The sequence below is a fragment of the Triturus cristatus genome, chromosome 1_2, assembly GCF_964204655.1.
Source record: "Triturus cristatus chromosome 1_2, aTriCri1.1, whole genome shotgun sequence".
Lineage (NCBI taxonomy): Eukaryota > Metazoa > Chordata > Amphibia > Caudata > Salamandridae > Triturus > Triturus cristatus.
In genome coordinates, this window is record NC_140580.1 from 171,682,094 (window position 1) to 171,699,492 (window position 17,399).

General features: G+C 46.4%; 1 protein-coding gene across 1 annotated transcript in view; it reads right to left on the reverse strand.

Annotated features, from left to right (window-relative positions):
- Positions 1-17,399, reverse strand: part of SMC3 (structural maintenance of chromosomes 3) — a 789,692-nt gene that overhangs the window by 64,896 nt on the left and 707,397 nt on the right. The gene's annotated exons all lie outside the window — the stretch shown is intronic.

Sequence of the window (17,399 nt, forward strand, 5' to 3'; positions counted from 1 at the left end):
ACTTACCAGACCCCAAGTGCGAAGACTTCGATGATTTTGAATCGGAATGGTGGTGGCTCCGCGACCGGTACCTCGACCTCCCTCTCGACCGGGACCTCGAACGGCATAGAGCCGACTGTCGGCGTTCAAGCAGCTTTCGAGACCGCTCCCGCAAAGCCTTCGGCGCCACTAACCGACAGTCGGAGCACGACTTGGGGTCGGGGTCACACTCCAGGCAAAAGAGGCACACGCGGTGTGGATCCGCCACCGACATCAGTCGGGTACAGGAACCGCAGGCCTTGAAGCCGGGTATCACTTGTACACCTGTTCAGAGTCAGAGACTCGAAACAAGAATTCGACAAAAGTCGGGAAAAACCGCTCTTCCCGGATCTGCGCTGGTTGGCGCGGAAAAAGAAAGAACTGACGTCAGAGCGCGAGGGTGGCGTCTAAGTAGCTGCCACGGCGTCATCCCAGCGACCACTACGCTGGACGCGGAGCCGACTGATGCCACCTTCCAACTCGCAGAGGTACTGCTGACGAAAAAACTTTCCGGATCCAGTCCGACGCCTGAGGGTAATTCTAAGGTAAGGAATCTATAACTAACGTGTTTCTTTCAGATTGTCCAGGCAGCAGTGTTTGGTATACGTGTGCAGGGAAGCCCCCGTTGCTGACTGGCATATGTCCAGGACCAGACCTCCACATAACAACGCAGTGGCTGCAGCATTGGCAGAATGAGCACGCAAACCCTCAGGGGATTGTTTCTTAGCCAATGCATAGCATATTTTGAGGCAAATCACGATCCTTTCTTTGCTCCGACATACCCCACAAAGCCTTGGTCATCCACCCAGAACTTTCGTGTGCTATCAAGGTAGAACAGCAATGCTCTTTTTTGGGGTCTAGGCGGTGAAGGCGCTCACCTCTTCCTAAGAAGGACGAGGCGAAGCATAAAAAGTAGGCAGAGTGATGGATTGACCTGCTTGAAATGGAGTGACCACTTTCGGTAGAAAGGAAGCTCTCATATGAAGCACCAGTTTGTCTGGGTATATGTTCAGAGAAAGAGGCTTGGATGACAAGACCTGAAGCTCCCTGACCCTGCGGGCAGATGTTGACACCAGGAAGGATGTCTTGATGGTAAGAAGCCTGAGAGGGCAATTGTGCCGGGGCATACAGGGAGCACACATAAGGAAAGTGAGCAAGGGAAAGGATGAACAGGAATGCCTGAGAAAAGGGGGACAGAAAGGGGATCAAGGCTAACACATTTTGCCGAACGGCAGGCGTAGAGGTAGAGGGATGCCTGGCAGCCAAGATAAAGTCACAGACTTCGGGAGGAAGGTTGAAAGCGGTCAACTGTCGCCGCTCAATCTCCACGCAAGAAGGCAGAGCATTGACAGGTTCAAGTGGACAACCTTCCCCTGCAGCTGCAACAGAAGATCCTCCTGAAGGGGAAGCCTGGTCGGAGGACCAATGGCCATGCTCAGCAGCTCAGGATAACAGACTATCCGTGCCCAATCCAGAGCCACAAGGATGACTTGGGCACGGTTGACCCTGATCTTCTTGAGAAGTGGTATGGGCGGAAAAGTGTACAGGAGACCTTGGAAGTTATGGGTTCACCTTGTTGGCTGTCATTAGGGTCTCGAGGAGGAAACAAGTGTCTCCCCTCTTGTCCTCCAGCTGGATTCCATATTTCAGCAGCCCTTTGGATGAGGTTGTTGTACATGAAGAGGTCATCTGGTGGTGATGGCTTTGAAAGGTAGTTGTCCACTCTTTCAGGGAATTAGGCGTCAAAGTTATGCCACAACTCTTCATCAAAGCCTGCTGCCTCTTCAGACTCCTTAAGTTTGTAGAACTCATTTTGTTCTTCTTGATTGGGTTCTGGTGTTGCTGGACTGGTAATCCTGTGTGTCAAGGGACGACGATGGCTTTGGCGGTATCCGAAAATCCTTAAGGAGGTGTCAAACTCCTTCTTTCTTGAAGGAGTGCTACCATTTCAGCCTCGAGCCTTCTTTTCTTTTTCTCAACCTCAAACCTCTTCTCTTCTACTTCGAGTTTCAGCAAAGGTCTCTTCTTTAGCAATGATGGATCTGTCATCTATGAAGCCTTGGTCTTTTCTCTTGCTCCCTCTAGGATGGATGGAATCGTCGAGGGCTTAGACGGAGTCTTGCCTGCATCAATATCCCTCGCTCAGGATCCATGTGGCACCTTTATTTACGACTGACCTTTGGTCGCCAACTCTTGCCGCCGAGGCTACCTTGTGGGACTTATTGTCTGAGTGTTTTGGCTCGGGGCCTTTTGGGGCAGCTTTATTACCTTGTGTCCTTCTCAGCGCCGGTTTCTTCACCACCTGTTTCTTTTCGGTGTCGATTGCGTATGTTTCTCCAATAAAGATGCTGATAGCGGAGGGGTCCCCCGACGGAAGAAAGCGAGAAGGGTTCTCTTCTCTCTCTTTGTCTTTTTGTAGTCTTCGATGTATGGTGTGATTTTCATCAAAAAAACTCAAATTTTCCCGAAAACGTTTGATGCTTCTCTGTTGCTTCCAGACGTAACAGTGGAAAAAAGAATCAGAAGGCGGCGACTACAAACAGGAACATGTGGGGCGCCGTCAGAAGTCACATAGGGGATTACAGTATAACACAAAGTACACAGTAATAATGGAGAGGGGGATTGCGATCAAACAGTAGTTTATTTATAAAATCAAAAATAGGTTCTACGGAGTGCACCACAACAGGTACTGCACAAACAAACAAGTAAAACAACAAGTGCTTGACACCAAGAATTATATGTAATCAAAAAGTCACACTTACTTTTAATGGAAACACTACTGCACCCAAAGGAACAATTTTGCATATTCATGTGGGCCAGAGTGACTTAGTCGTCGGCGTTTCGGTCCTCTAAACATATGGAATCATCATCAGGACAACACAATATTAGCCTGGCTACAGAACTCAAATAAAATAAATCAGGTTTATACACATTGCAACCTAATTAAATACAGCTGCGTTCCAAATCCAGGTGTGGACGGGAATGCCAAAGGTAGAATGACCCTCTCAATCGAGGGCTTCTCAGAAGGAATCAGGAAGTGCAAATATCCGACCAACTATTGCCCAGAACTGGGCCTTCTAATTAGAAATGCTTCATAATCAGAGTACTTAAGGGCACCCAGGTGATGCGCATACCACTAACAACGCCCTCCCCCACCAAAAGACAATTTCGGACCTAACCACTAGATGGCGGAATAATGCACTGCAGGTGAATCCAGAAAAGAATTCATGCTGCAAAACAACAGAGTCAGAATGAAAGGCTGATTAAGGAAAATCAGTCATTAGATGCTAATAAAACTAGTTCCAATCAAATCAAAGACACCGAAGGGGCTACATTTTGAGGAAGGTGCAAAGGACCAAAAAGGTAAATGATGTCACAAGCCCCAAAAGCATCTGTGCATCGCTCACTGTCTGATGAGGAGAGGTAGTGAATCTGTTCACCATCTGTGTGAGCAGACCAGTCTCCCTTAATACAAGGAGGCCTGCAGTTGGAAGGTGTCCACTACAGCCCAATGGAAAGTGTCCCCTGATATTGCAAAAGTTGAGGCCTTTTCCCATCTGAACAGAAGTCCAAATCATGCAAAGGTGTGGCTGTACCAGCGCTGGTGACTGGAAATTTCCAGATCCAGGCTGAAACCTGAGGTATAAGGGTGCACATGTACCGTATCTGTAGGAGCCTCAACAATTTGAACATGCAGTTTTACCAGTGATCAAAACTGGATGTCACCTAGCATAGGCTCTATCCAATTTTTTTTAAAAAGGAAAATGAAAACAGGTTTAGCTATACATCCCAGCCCATTGGCTTTTAGACCCATTTTAATTTTTTTATCGTTTATGGGTATTTAACTATACAGGTTGATTAAAAGATAAAATGAACAAGAGTTCTGGGATCAGGCACAGATATTAAGCGTTTGGGAACATTAGAAAAGATGGAATGAAGTAAAAAAAAGTTGTCAAAGAATAAAAAAATGAACATCACCTTTTTTAAATGAAGGGGACAAGAAAACTAATGTGGAAGAGAAATGAAGACAAGTGATGGGATCAATGGAGAAGTTAAAGCGACATGCGGCCCCTAACTAGGCTAACTTGGGGAGCGGATGTAGCCTTACGGCTAGAGCGGTCAACCTCGAAGCTGGGGAACCGGGATCAAGTCCCGGCAACGACACCCAACATCCTGTGATTCTGGGCAAATCACTTAATCTACCCGTGCCTAATACAAAAATGAATGTGTCCTCATGTAAGGAAACTGGTGCTCATGTAAAGCTCTTTGACACGCTATGTCTTGGGTCTAGTTCTCGCTATATGAAACTCTTTTAATAAAAAAAATTATTTAAAAAAAATTGGAATACAATGCCACTCCCGTCTTTTGGAGGGATGTGATTAATTGTCGAACCTTTGCATTTAGAAAAATTGACTTAACTTCAGTAACTATTTTTCTGATGTATACAGTATCCACCTGCAGATTCGTCACCTTCTGTATATCTCCAGGTGCTAGACTGTATTCAGAAACATGTGTCTTAGTGCTCCTTTGCCAGTAGGTGGGACTAGCTCCATCTTATCAGCAGAAGTGGCACCGGTGAAATGTCATTGGAGCCATATAGCGCCACTCTGGGGCACCGTCAGTTTCTCGTCTATTTTTGCAGAGCCCTTAGAGGCAAAGATGAGGAGAACGAATGGAGAAGTGTGCAGGATTAGTGAGGAATTTGTAGGAAGATATAGCATACACCATAAATACAGTTACCAAAGGTAAGCAACTTTATTCTGATGGATACTTCTATTCTTTCTGAATATATACCATAGAAGTACCCCCTCCCAAGGGGTGGGTCTGTAGAAGTGGTTAGACAAGGAAATGCTACCGCACGGAGAGAACAAAATGGCAATCACTTCTCACCTCTGAGTCCAAGTAATGGTGCTTTGGAAAAACATGACGCGAAGCCAATGTCATCATGAGATTAGATCTCAGCCACCGGAGTGTCAAATACTGGTCATGCATTGTAGGAGTAAAATCAATCCAACTGACTTGGTTCGCCCACTTACCTGAATCCCTCACACCAACTCCCCCAAATCGTAAGGGTCTGATGTAGAAAACACAAAGGATGGGGGAATATGGGAAGAGAGAAAGAAACACACTGGATTCGCTTCAGCAGTTAATTGTCAGAGCTTTCATTTCTAACTGAGCAACTCTGAATGGTTTAATTTCTATCCATCTCTTGCCAGTCCATCTTTAGTTGAAAAGAGAACCTGCGTTCAGTAGATTATGAGTAGGGCTCCCGGTTTTATGGTATTTATTTTTTTGACATTTCCGTCTGTATTTATCCAAATTAATTTTTTGCTAATTTGATCTGTATTTATCCATACTTGTTTTGGATTTTGTGGAACAATCAAGATGAAATTAGTATAACTCCACATTTATTTAACCAGTAAATATGCACTCATGCTTGAATGCCTACTAGGTTTCAATGTTGTAAACACCCACAGACGAAAAATCAATCCACTCATAAGAAAATATCCAAATATCAACCTTGTGCATATCTACTGCTGTTAAAGCCTTTTTACTAAAATTCCTTTCATTTTTAGCCCACTTACCTATCAATTCACACAGCTATTGGCCTGGCAGTCATGGCAGACAGTATTTAGAATTACTCAAAAAGCAACACAATTTCCGTTTTTATCCACATTTAAAAATAAATACATACAATAAAATAAATGTTTTCGGTCTTTATTTAGCTGTAGAAATCAGTAAAAACAGAAAATAGGGAGACTTGATTAGAAGTTCCTATTTTGTGATCGATTTTACACTAATCTAGTACTGACTATACCTTATTAAGTACCTATTGGGTTTTGAACTTCATTTCTCTGTAACTTAGGTTACTGCTTATTGAGTCTAGCTTACTAAACAGAAAGTATCAAAGAAAATAAAAAAAAGAGATTACTATGCGGTCTCCTTTCCTATGGACTGCGCTCGTTTCCAGCCACTCCTGTTTTTAAAAAGCTGTAAGAAGGAAAGCATATGATCAGCATATTCATGAATGATATGTAGGCTCTTAAAGCATATGCGCAGATATACAAAAACTTTTCTTGTCATGCACTTGAGTGCTTTCTATGTCATGGTTTCTTCCCTTTTTAATACAGAGGAAGCGGTATTAAATCCTCAACAGTTCTGAAGTCACTCTAGACTCCAAATCCAAAATTACACGCAACACATACAGTGGTACCTTAGGACATCATTGCTCTGACTGATTCTCTGTGATAATTAGTCTACCTGAAAAAAATCTATTGCAGTGCATTTCTGTGGGGGCTGGATGATCACCTTTTTTAAACTTACCATATTTCTCCTAATGAGACGAGTGCATGGTCTCCAGGAGTGCAAATGCTGTCAACTCAAGCAATCAATCAAATATAAAGTGTGGCTTATCACCCGTGAGGGTATCCAGGAGCTGTGCTGAGGGTCTCAGTCGAAGAGCCAGGTCTCGAAACCCTTCCTGAAGTTTGCCAATGAGGGTGCTTTTCAAACGTGGAAGGGAAGAGCATTCCACGATTTGGCGGCGAAGTGGGAGAAGACTCAACCTCCGTTGCGGCAGCGACGGATGTGCGGTTTCTGGGCGAGGTGAGCAGAGCAGAGGTTTCTGGACGGTTGGTGGAAATTCAGGCAGTGGTTCGTGTATGCCGGTCCTTGGTCGTGGAGGACTTTGTAGGCGTGGGTAAGGATCACAAAGTGGTATCTCTTCTGGACGGGGAGCCAGTGGAGGCCTCTAAGGTGCTGGGAGATGCGAGTCCTTTTGGGTAGGTTGAGGATCAGTCTGGCTGCTGCATTCTAGATCGTCTGCAGACTTCTCATGATTTCTCTGGTTGTGCCTGGTTAGGGGGCTTGCACCACTGCTCTCCAGGTGCTGGTGAGTAGCCACTTGAAGATTCTGCAAAGCTCGTGGAAGTCGGCTGAGGTAACGGTGTTGACTGGTCGTCTCATGGAGAGTTTGCTGTTAAGGATGATGCTGAGGTTGCGGACGTGATCTTAAGGAGTGGGGGTGGGTCCGAGTTCTGATGGCCACCAGGAGTAGTTCCAGAGGGAGGTGTGACTGCTGAAAATCAGCACTTCGGTTTTGTCCGGGTTGGGCTTCAGGCAGTTGTCTCTCATCCAGGCTGAGATGTTCTTCATGCATTGGTGTGACGGAAAATGCTACTTACCAGTATGCATCTGTTCTTGGCATGTAGAGCTGCAGAGTTACACACTGTGCATAGGTCGCCATCTGGTGGTGGGCCCAGATGATTGCAGTTTGTTGTCCTGGAAGAAGTCTTTGTAGTCACGAGATAGGTGACTCCTCCTATGGACTATAGTGCGCATGGGCATCGACTCCATCTTCAGATTGTTTTTCGCCATGAAGGAAAATGATGGAGTTATGTGTGAACAGAAAAATATGTCCATGTATGGTGTATCTAAGTAAGATAATACTGGAACGGATAAAGGTAGCCGGGGAGGTGGTTGGGTGTGTGCGACTCTGCAGCTCTACATGCCAAGAACAGATGCATACTGGTAAGTAGCATTTTCCGTTTGAGGCATATGAGCTGCAGATCACACACTGTGCATAGATTGCATAGCAGTTCTCTCCCTTAGCGGCGACCACCAGTAACTGTTGCAGTTGTTTGAAACAGTGTTTTGAGTACAGCCTGGCCCACACTAGCTTGTTGTTTTGCTTGCACATCTACACAATGTTTTGTGAATGCGTGCGGTGTAAACCATGTAGCTGCTTTGCAAATATCATCTAGTGGAATGTTTCCTAAAAATTGTCATGGATGCCCCTATTTTACGAGTGGAATGAGCCCTAGGGGGAATGGATAAAGTACGTTTTGCTTTGTGGTAGCAAATTTGTATGCATTTTACAATCCACCTTGCAATATCTGTTTTTGAAATGGGATTGCCTTTGTGTGGTGGAGAGCAAAAAAAGACACGAAAAGCTGTATTGTTTTACGGAAGGACTTTGTCCTATCAATATAGTAAAGAAGAGCTCTTTTAAGGTCTAGTGTATGAAGAGCTCTTTCGGCCACTGTTGTAGGTTGGGAGAAGAATACTGTCAACTCAACAGATTGATTGAGGTGGAAAGGTGAAATGACCTTTGGTAGAAATTTTGGATTAGTTCTTAGAAACACTCTATTTTGATGTATTTGTAAGAATGCTTCTTCAACTGTTAGTGCCTGGAGCTCACTTACTCTTCTGAGTGATGTGATAGCCACTAGAAAAGCGACTTTCCATGTAAGAAATTGTAGCTCACATTTGTGTAGGGGTTCAAACAGAGGACCCATAATTCTAGTGAGAACAATGTTTAAATTACACACTGGTGAGGGTGGTACCCCAGGAGGAATTATTTTTTTGAGGCCTTCCATGAAGGCTTTGATGGCTGGAACTCTTAAAAGCGACAGATGTCTGTTTTGAAGGTACGCTGCTATAGCAGCTAGATGTAACCTGATGGATGTATATGCTAAATGACATCTGTGAATATGTAGTAAATAGCATATAATATGGTGGATGGAAACATCTAGTGGATTGATATTGTTACAGTAGATAACAAATCGTTTCCATTTGGCTGCACAGCAGGCTCTTGTAGTGGGATGTCTAGCTTGTTTGATGACGTCCATGCAATCAGGTGGGAGGTTTAGGTAGCCAAATTCTAGGACCTCAGGAGCCAAATGGCTAAGTTCAGCTGCATGGGGTCCGGATGCATGATCTCTCCATGGTTCTGTGTTAAGAGGTGTGGAGAGAGGCGTAGTTTTTGATATGGTACCACTGAGAGTTGTAGTAGTGTGGTGTACCACAGCTGTCTTGCCCAACTTGGTGCGATTAAGATGAGCGTCAGTGAGTGCTGCTGCATCTTGCGTACCACTAATGGAATGAGTGGGAGAGGCGGACAAAGCGTATGCAAAGATGTCTGACCAATTCATCCATATCACATTGCCTTTGGACAATGGGTGTGGGTACCTGGCGGCGAAGCTTGGGCATTTTGAGTTCAAGTGTGTGGAGAACAGGTCTATGTCTGGATGCCCCTACATTTGAAAGAAAGGCTGAAGAACTTGTGGATGCAGTTCTCACTCATGGATTTGTTGTCTCTGACGACAACAGATCCGCAACTTGATTGTGAACTCCTGGTAGATGTTCTGCTAAGAGAAAAATGTTTTGAGGAATGGCCCATCTCCATATGCTCTGCGCTAACTGTGAGAGCTGTAAGGAGTGCGTCCCCCACTATTTTTGTAGATAGTACATGGCTGTCATGTTGTCCGTCCGGACTAAGACAGCCTTGCCTGAGACATGACTTTGGAAGGATTTTAGGGCTAGCAATATGGCTAGTAACTCCAGATGGTTGATGTGGAGTAGCTTTTGTTGAGGTGTCCACCTGCCTTGTACTGTATGGTCTGATAAATGGGCTCCCCTGCCGGTGAGCGATGCGCCTGTGGTTAGCACTACTTGTGGAAGCGGGTCCAAGAACGGTCGACCTTTGGAAAGATTTTTGGTGTTCCACCACTGCAGAGAGTGATGTGTTCGACCGTCTACCACCACCAGATCTGTTAGCTGACCCTGGGCCTGGTTCCATTGGCGCGCTAAGCATTCCTGTAAGGGAAGCATCTGGAGTCTTGCATGTGGTACTACGAAGATGCAAGAGGCCATCATTCTCATGAGTTGCATGAACACTCGAGCTGGTAATGAGTGTTGTGGTTGGAATCTTTGTATAAGAGCTTGCATGCTGTTTATCCTGACTGGATTGGGTGTTGCAAGTGCTTTGGAGGTGTCTATTGTGGCACCTAGGTACTGTTGACAACGGGACGGCTGGAGGTGTGACTTTGTCTTGTTTATGGTGAACCCGAGTTTGTGTAAGAGCTGAATAGTTTGGGAAGTGTGCTGTATGCACTGGTGGTATGACTTGGCTTTTATTACCCAGTCGTCCAAATAGGGGAAAACGTGAATGTTCTGCCTCCTTAAATGCGCTGCTTCAACCGCGAGGCATTTTGTAAAAACTCGGGGGCAGTGGTGACTCTGAATGGGAAGACTTTGAACTGGTAATGCTGACCGTCCACCACGAACCGAAGATACTTCCTGTGAGCTTGGTGAATGGGAATGTGGAAGTAGGCGTCCTTGAGATCTAAAGTGGTAAGGAAATCGCCTTGTGTTAACAAAGGAAGGACTTGTTGTAGAGTGGCGATATGGAAACGGTCTGATTGAATGTAAAGGTTTAGTGGTCTGAGGTCTAGTATGGGCCGGAGAGAACCGTCCTTCTTTGGTATGAGGAAATAGAGTGAGTAAACCCCTGTATATTGGTGATGCAGTACAACTGGTTCTATAGCATGCTTTTGTAGGAGAGCATTGACCTCCTGTTTCAGTAGTGTCAGATGTTCTTGTGACATGGGATGCTGTCTGGGTGGTATGTGTGGAGGAGTTGAAGTGAGCTCCAGAAAATTACCTGAATTTTTTTTTTTTTTTTTACCCACCTGTCTGTTGTGATGGAGTTCCAGACAGGTAGGAACTGTGATAATCTCCCCCCAACCGGAGTGGAATTGTCTGGGGGGGAGGGGAGGGAAGTCACTGTTTGGAAGTGGAGGCAGTACGAGTGTTGGTGCCTCTACCTTTGGTATTATTGCCTCTATAGCCTCCTCTGTAATATCCTCTGCCGGGTGAGGACTGGGTGGGAGTTTTGAAAGAAGAGGAGGCGTTGTCAGTGTGGAAATTCTTGGCCGCGCCTCTGTAAGAGGAGTGACGAAAGGACCCTCTAGCAGTTTGGGTTTGCAAGGCTCCCGTTGACTTTGCGGTATCAGTGTCTTTCTTCATCTTTTCTAAAGATGTATCGACACTGGGTCCAAACAAATGCTGTTGATCGAAAGACTGATTTAAAGAGTGTTTTGCACCTCTGGTTTAAATCCGGAGATACGCAGCCATGCATGTCTACGTAAGAGCAGACTAGTATTTATTGCCCTAGAGGCTGTGTCGGCAACATTTAGAGCACAGCGAATGGAGGTGTTTGTGATTATTTTACCTTCTTGAATTAGGTCGTTAGCCCTGGTTTTATACTCATCAGGGAGATGTTCCTATAGGGTCTCCAGCTCATCATAATGAGCCCCATCATACCTTGACAGTAATGCCTGTGTATTGGCAATCCTCCAAACATTAGCCCCTTGGGATGCCATCCGCTTATCGGAGGCATCTAATAATTTAGACTATCAGGGGGTGGGGCATCCCCTGAGGTTTGTGAGTTGGCTCTCTTTTGAGCGTTAGAAACCACTAATGAGTCTAACGGGAGCTGGCCTTTAATATAAGCTGGGTCAGAAGGGGCAGGCTTATATTTTTTCTCAATCCTACGATTGATAACTCTGGCTCTGACAGGGTCTTTAAATACCTCTGGGCCATGTTTGATGACCCCCTTGAGCATTGGTAGTGTTATTGTGGACCTTTGCGAAGATGTGATTGTGTCCATAAGGAAGTCATCATCTACGGGGTCAGTGTGCATATCTACCCCATGAAACTGAGCAGCCCTGTGTAATAGCTGTGATAATCCTATGGTGTCGTCTGGAGGGGATGGTCTAGATAGATAAATGTCCTCCTGAGGCACATCAGGTGCACCTGGTGCTTCATAGTCTTTCCAGTTGTCATGTGATGGTGAATTAGGGTCCCTAGGGTCTTCGAATGGTTCTTCATTGTCTCCATTCCCAAAATCCTCATCGTCATCTAAAGGTGGTGGAGTGTTTTGGGGTAATGGGGAATTTATAGGAGAAATGTTAGGGTCAGGCACGAATGGAGGTGGGAGATGTCCCTTATGGGAGAAGTCTGGGCATTTTTCTTCTGAGGAGCTGGAGCTGGAGGGGCCAATTTCCTCTTTTTAGGCTGCGGAATTATTTGACCTGTTTGGAGTCTTTTGCAGTGGGTCCGGCTTAAAAAGCTCTTCATCATCAGTGTCCTTTTTGGGAACTGACTTTTTCGGGACCGAGCGTTTGTCTGGTGTAGCGTTTAGAGGTGTTTTTAGCTCCTTTTGCTTTTGATCGGAACCTTTCTTTGGTTGGGGACTGGAATCTTTTTTCGGTTCGGAAGGTTTAGGTTCCGAAGATTTCTTCGGTACCGGTTGTTTAGGTTCCGGATGTTTCTTCGGTTCCGGTTGATTCGGGTCCGAAATGTTTCTCGGATCCGGCTGCTTCGGTTTGAGTGTTTCTTCGGTAGGGGTTGTTCTGAAGATTTTTTCGGTGGGAGTTGTTTTGGAACCGAAACGTGATCGGAGTGGTGGGAAGGTTGACTCGAGCCCGAGTCACCTGAAGGCTTTAGTTTGGTCTTCTTTGCCGGGCCAGAAGGCGGGGCGAGAGAAGTGGTAGAATGGCGTCCACCTAGGCCCGAGGGTGAAGGTGTTACCATAGCCTTGTCCGACATGGAGGGGTGAGAGGGGTCAGTAGGGTCGACGTCTGTACTTACGACCCGTTGACCTGCCGGAATGCTGTCGTCATCGTCTGTTTCGTCATCGGCCTGCTGATCATCTTCGGAATCGGGGTCTTCGGCTTGAGAGTCGATGATCTACTGTTCCTCGGTGTCTTCTAACTCCTGTTGATCCGGAGTCTCTGGGACAATGTTGTCGACTTAAGGCGCTGAAGCTTGAGCCATAGCCCTTAGAGCCTGTCTATCTTTGATGGTTTTCTTCGACTTGAAGGAGGTGCAGGCCTGGCAGTGTCGACTTTCGTGTTGTGGCGACAAACAGAGGTTGCAGACTTGGTGCAGATCAGTGTGGGGGAATTTGTGTCCACAAAGAGGACACTTCTTGAAAGGTGTCCTTTCCATCGGCCAAAGGCCTGATGGCGCAGGTGGGCCCGACGGCCCGGGTGGACCCCAGGAATCGAAAAATAGGTTTTAAACGATCCGCGTAGAAGAGGGCTCGTGATCGAAAACCATACCAACGATAGGGTTATGGATCACGTGTCGAAAGGTCGATCGGTAACGAACCTGACCGGGAGCACGCACATCCGAGCCCGATGGCGGAAAAAAACAATCTGAAGATGGAGTCGATGCCCATGTGCACTATAGTCCATAGGAGGAGTTGCCTATCTCGTGACTACAAAGACCTTTTCCAGGACAACAACAAAGTGTAATCATCCGGGCCCACCACCAGATGGCGACTTATGCACAGTGTGTGATCTGCAGCTCATATGCCTCGAACAGTAGTTTTTTGTAGTAGTGGGGTCCACTGAGAATGAGAGGACGAGATGGGTGTCGTCGGCATAGGAGATGATGTTGATGTTGTGGGTTCTGACTATGTTGATTAGCGGGGTCATATAGATGTTAAAGAGGATGAGACTGATGGATGAGCCTTGGGGGATGCCACAGATGGTGTGTTTGGGCTGTGAGGTGAAGGGAAGGAGACACATCCTCTGTGTGCGCTCCGTGAGGAAAGATGCAATCCATCTAAATGCATCATCCTTGATGCTGATCTGGTGCAGACGATTGATGATTGTGTGGTGGGAGACGGTGTCAAAGGCAGCGGAGAGGTCGAGAAGGATCAGGGACGGCTGCTTCTCCTTTCTCGAGTAGGGAACATATGTCGTCTGTCGCGGTCGATCAGGGCTGTCTTGGTGCTGTGGTTGGCTCTGAATCCAGACTGGGAGGGGTCTAGGTTGTTTCTCTTCAGGTGTTCAGTGAGTTCGAGGTTGATGGCTTTCTCCAGGATATTGGCGGGGAATGGGAGCAGCGAGATGGGGCGATAGTTCTGGAGGTAGTGGGGTCTGTGGAGGATATCTTGAGGCGTGGGTTGGACTTCTGAATGTTTCCAGGAGTCGTGGAAGGTGGCTGTGGAGATGGAGGAGTTGAGGATGGTGGTGAGCTGGTGGCTGATTGTCGCTTCTGAGGTTGAAGAGTCGATGGGGGCACGGGTTGGTGGGTGCACCTGAATGGATGGATGCCATGGATATGTTCCCATATGGTGAGCAGATGGTCGGCGGCTGTATCTGCGGGAGTGGGGATGCTGAGGAGGTTGGCGACTGGGACTCGAAGTTTCTGTAAATGGTGGCTATCCGTTGTGCAAGTGGCCTGTAAGGGCGTCGCAGAGTTCCTTTGAGGGCAGAGTCGAGTTTTCTGTAGTTGATGGGCATGTGAACTAGGACTAAGAGTTCCTTGGTCTGGGTTGGCACTGGCCTAGATGCGTGAGTCAGGGCACTTTCTTTCGCGGTTTTAAGAAGGTGGTGGTAGTTGTTGAGGGCAGACTTGAAAATAGCTCGATGACTGTAGTTTTTGCTGGAGCCTCATTTTCTTTCCAGTTGTTTGCATCTGCATTTCGCCACACCACGTTCTGGGATGTACCAGATGGCTCGTATGGTGGGTCCGTGTGTTCTGGGTTTCCTGCCCTTTTACATGAATGCCCCACACTTGCCAGAAAGAGAAACATGACTGGAATTCTCCATCTGTTTTGTCCTTTTCGTTCATAATTGTCTGTTCTTACCACTCAAGCCCAAAGATCAGCAATCAGCCTTTGCAACTCCCCGATGAGGATTATGGCCATAAACTTGCTTTTCATACATTAGACTAGCACTTTTCTTAGGTGATGTTTGATTTGAGAGCCACTGGTCTGAAAAAGGAATGTGATTAATGATCATACCAGCAGTGAACACTACCATAACATTTCAAACATGTTCTAGCCTATCACTAAGCGTGGACCCTTACATCTACAACAGACTCTGCCCCTGACAATAAACACCACTGACAATTGCTGAAATTGAAGTCTTTACTCTGGTGGAATGAGGACAAATTCCCTCATGTGGTTCTGTCTTGTCAAGGGCATAACACGACTTAATGGACAAGATGATCAAGCAGTCTTTTGGACTGCGTTGAGATTTTTGCTGCCCATATACCCAACAAAGAGCTTCTCATCAGACCCAATCTCCCTGGTCTGTAAATGTAATAAAACCGCTCAATAAGAATCCAGGTGATGTAGTCTCTGCTCCTCCTTGGTGGGATGGGAAAAAAAGGCAGGATGGGTGGTGGGCTGTCCCAGATGGAAATGGAACACCACCTAAGGTAGGAAAGCAGCTTTAGTCCTCAAGGCCAATTTGTCCAACCAGAAGCATGCGAAGGGTGGACAAACACACACAGCCTGCAACTTGCTGATGTATGCGACCTTACCGATGGGCACAAGTCAATCTCAACAGGTGGCTGTGTTTGGTTCAAATCTAGCACCCCTCCAAAAATCCAAACTAAATTAAAATTTCACTGGGGCATTACAAATGATGTAGGAGGCAACATACATACCAGTCCCTTCATATACCTGATGATAAACAGATTTAAACGACAAAGGCTGGTGGGGGAGGCAGATAAATGCTGACAGAACAGCAATGTATCCTTTAACTGTGCTCACCACACAACCTTATAAGGATAGCAGGATATCTGATAAATACACCTTCAGCAGGTCTACGTTATGCTCTGTGAAACAATGCTACAAAGCATATGCCACCTCCCTCAATAGACAGACTTTGTAGTGGGATGAAGAGCTGACAATGAACACCTCCATTAACAGATGGAAAGAGCTCGGATATCAGTGCTCAATCTACATGAAGGTTGAGGCTCAGGAGTTTGGGGTATAGAAACTGCTCCTCTGATTGGGAGAGGCGATCTGCTCTGAGGTGCAGTTGAAGTGGGAGAAACAAGGGGAAGTTCAGGAGGTCTACATACCACACTGTACTTGGCCAGTCCAGTACAATAAGAATGGCTTGGGTCCTATCCTGGCACAGTTTAATCAAACCCCAATGATTTAATGGTATAGGAGGAAAAACGTAGGGAGGTGGAAAACCCCACCTCAACCAAAAAACGTCCTCCAAGGCTCCCTGCAGCAAACACTGGAAGGCACAAAGCTGTGAGCAGTGTGTGCTTTCACGAGTAGCAAAAAGGCACGCCTGGGGGACGCCCCAAAGTGCAATGTTGTTTTCTACCACCTGTGGGTGAAGGCACCACTCACAATTGGCAATATGAACCTGTAGAAGAAGGCAGGAAGATCTTCATGGCCAGGCAAATTGCCCATGGCTCGTTGTCAATTACCTGCCACTCTGTTGGCTCCGACGTCCGCTGCCTCCAAGTCAGATAGTTCCACTACCTTCCTTATGATAGCATGGATGAAGTCACTTCTAGTGAGGCTGGACGTGCAGGCAACGCACTTTGCCTCTGGGAATGTGTCAACTCCTCCAACATTCTGCAAATGCACGAAATAAGCAGTTTCTGAAGATGGAGGGGACAGTAAATTTGCCGCCTGACTACTGTTATCATAGGAAGGCACCACTGCAGGCATTTGATGTAATCCGAATCATATCCAAAAATGTAATCCAAATTTGCGAATATTCCTGACCCGGTGTGGGTTAAGGTTGAGATTCCTTTCTGTACCTTGCCTTATTGGCAAGTTTTGAGTTTATCTTCTAGACCATATTCAAATTGTCTGGGTCTTCAATTACTGTGCCAGTGAAGGCACAGACATCTTTGGGGGGAGAGTTTGTGCCTGTGATTCAGCCACTAGTGATGGCCTAAGCACTGGAACAGCTACAATGGGCACCGAAAGAGTGCCATGAGGATTTCCTCTTGGTCAACTGTGGCTAAAGGCAGACCTGCCCGCTGAAACCCAAACATAGTTCCAAGCGGTTCTCATTGTGCCTGTAAGCACACCAGAAGTGACTGCAGCTTGTGTAAACAAGGCCAATACAGCATGAAGTAACTGATGAGTTGGTTTCAGGTGCTGCAAAAGCTGGGTAATCTGGCGCTGTAGCAGAAAGGAGTTGAGCATTGAGTGGGCAGTAGGCTGGGATTGGCATCCTGGTGCTCCAAGGTGAACTACCTCAAGCGACAAGGAGTGTAGTTGTCATAAATTCTCTTCCTTTTGTGTTTTCTTTTTTCCCTGAGGAATTGGAGTATAGCAATGAATGAGATTTCAAGGCTGAACTTGATCTCAAGACCAACGTTTGTTGTACGCGCTGGCCATAAAAAGCTTTGCTGTCTGCTCCTAAATGGCTTTACTGTGGATGAGGCCATATCCGTTGCACAGCTTAAGAACCATGCTTTGGCCCCAGGCTCCAAAAGCAGACCTGTTGGGGGTCCGTTGTAGGAGCAGTAAAGCTTGAGGACAGTGTTTACTGGGGAGAAATCAAAAAAGGGAACCGACTTTGGTGCACCAAGGGGGCATTATATGGCTTCAATGATTCACACATTCAAAGCTTCCAGAGCAAAGATGGAACCAGTGCCACCTGCCAGCAAAGGAGAGCAATGATGAACAATTCTGTATTCAGTCTAGAACCTGGGTATACTCATCTGCAGGTAGGAGTGTCTTTGAGAATTCTGTACTTTATGCTGCCATATCTCTGCAATGTGACTCACAGTACAGGAACATGATTTTCCAGTAA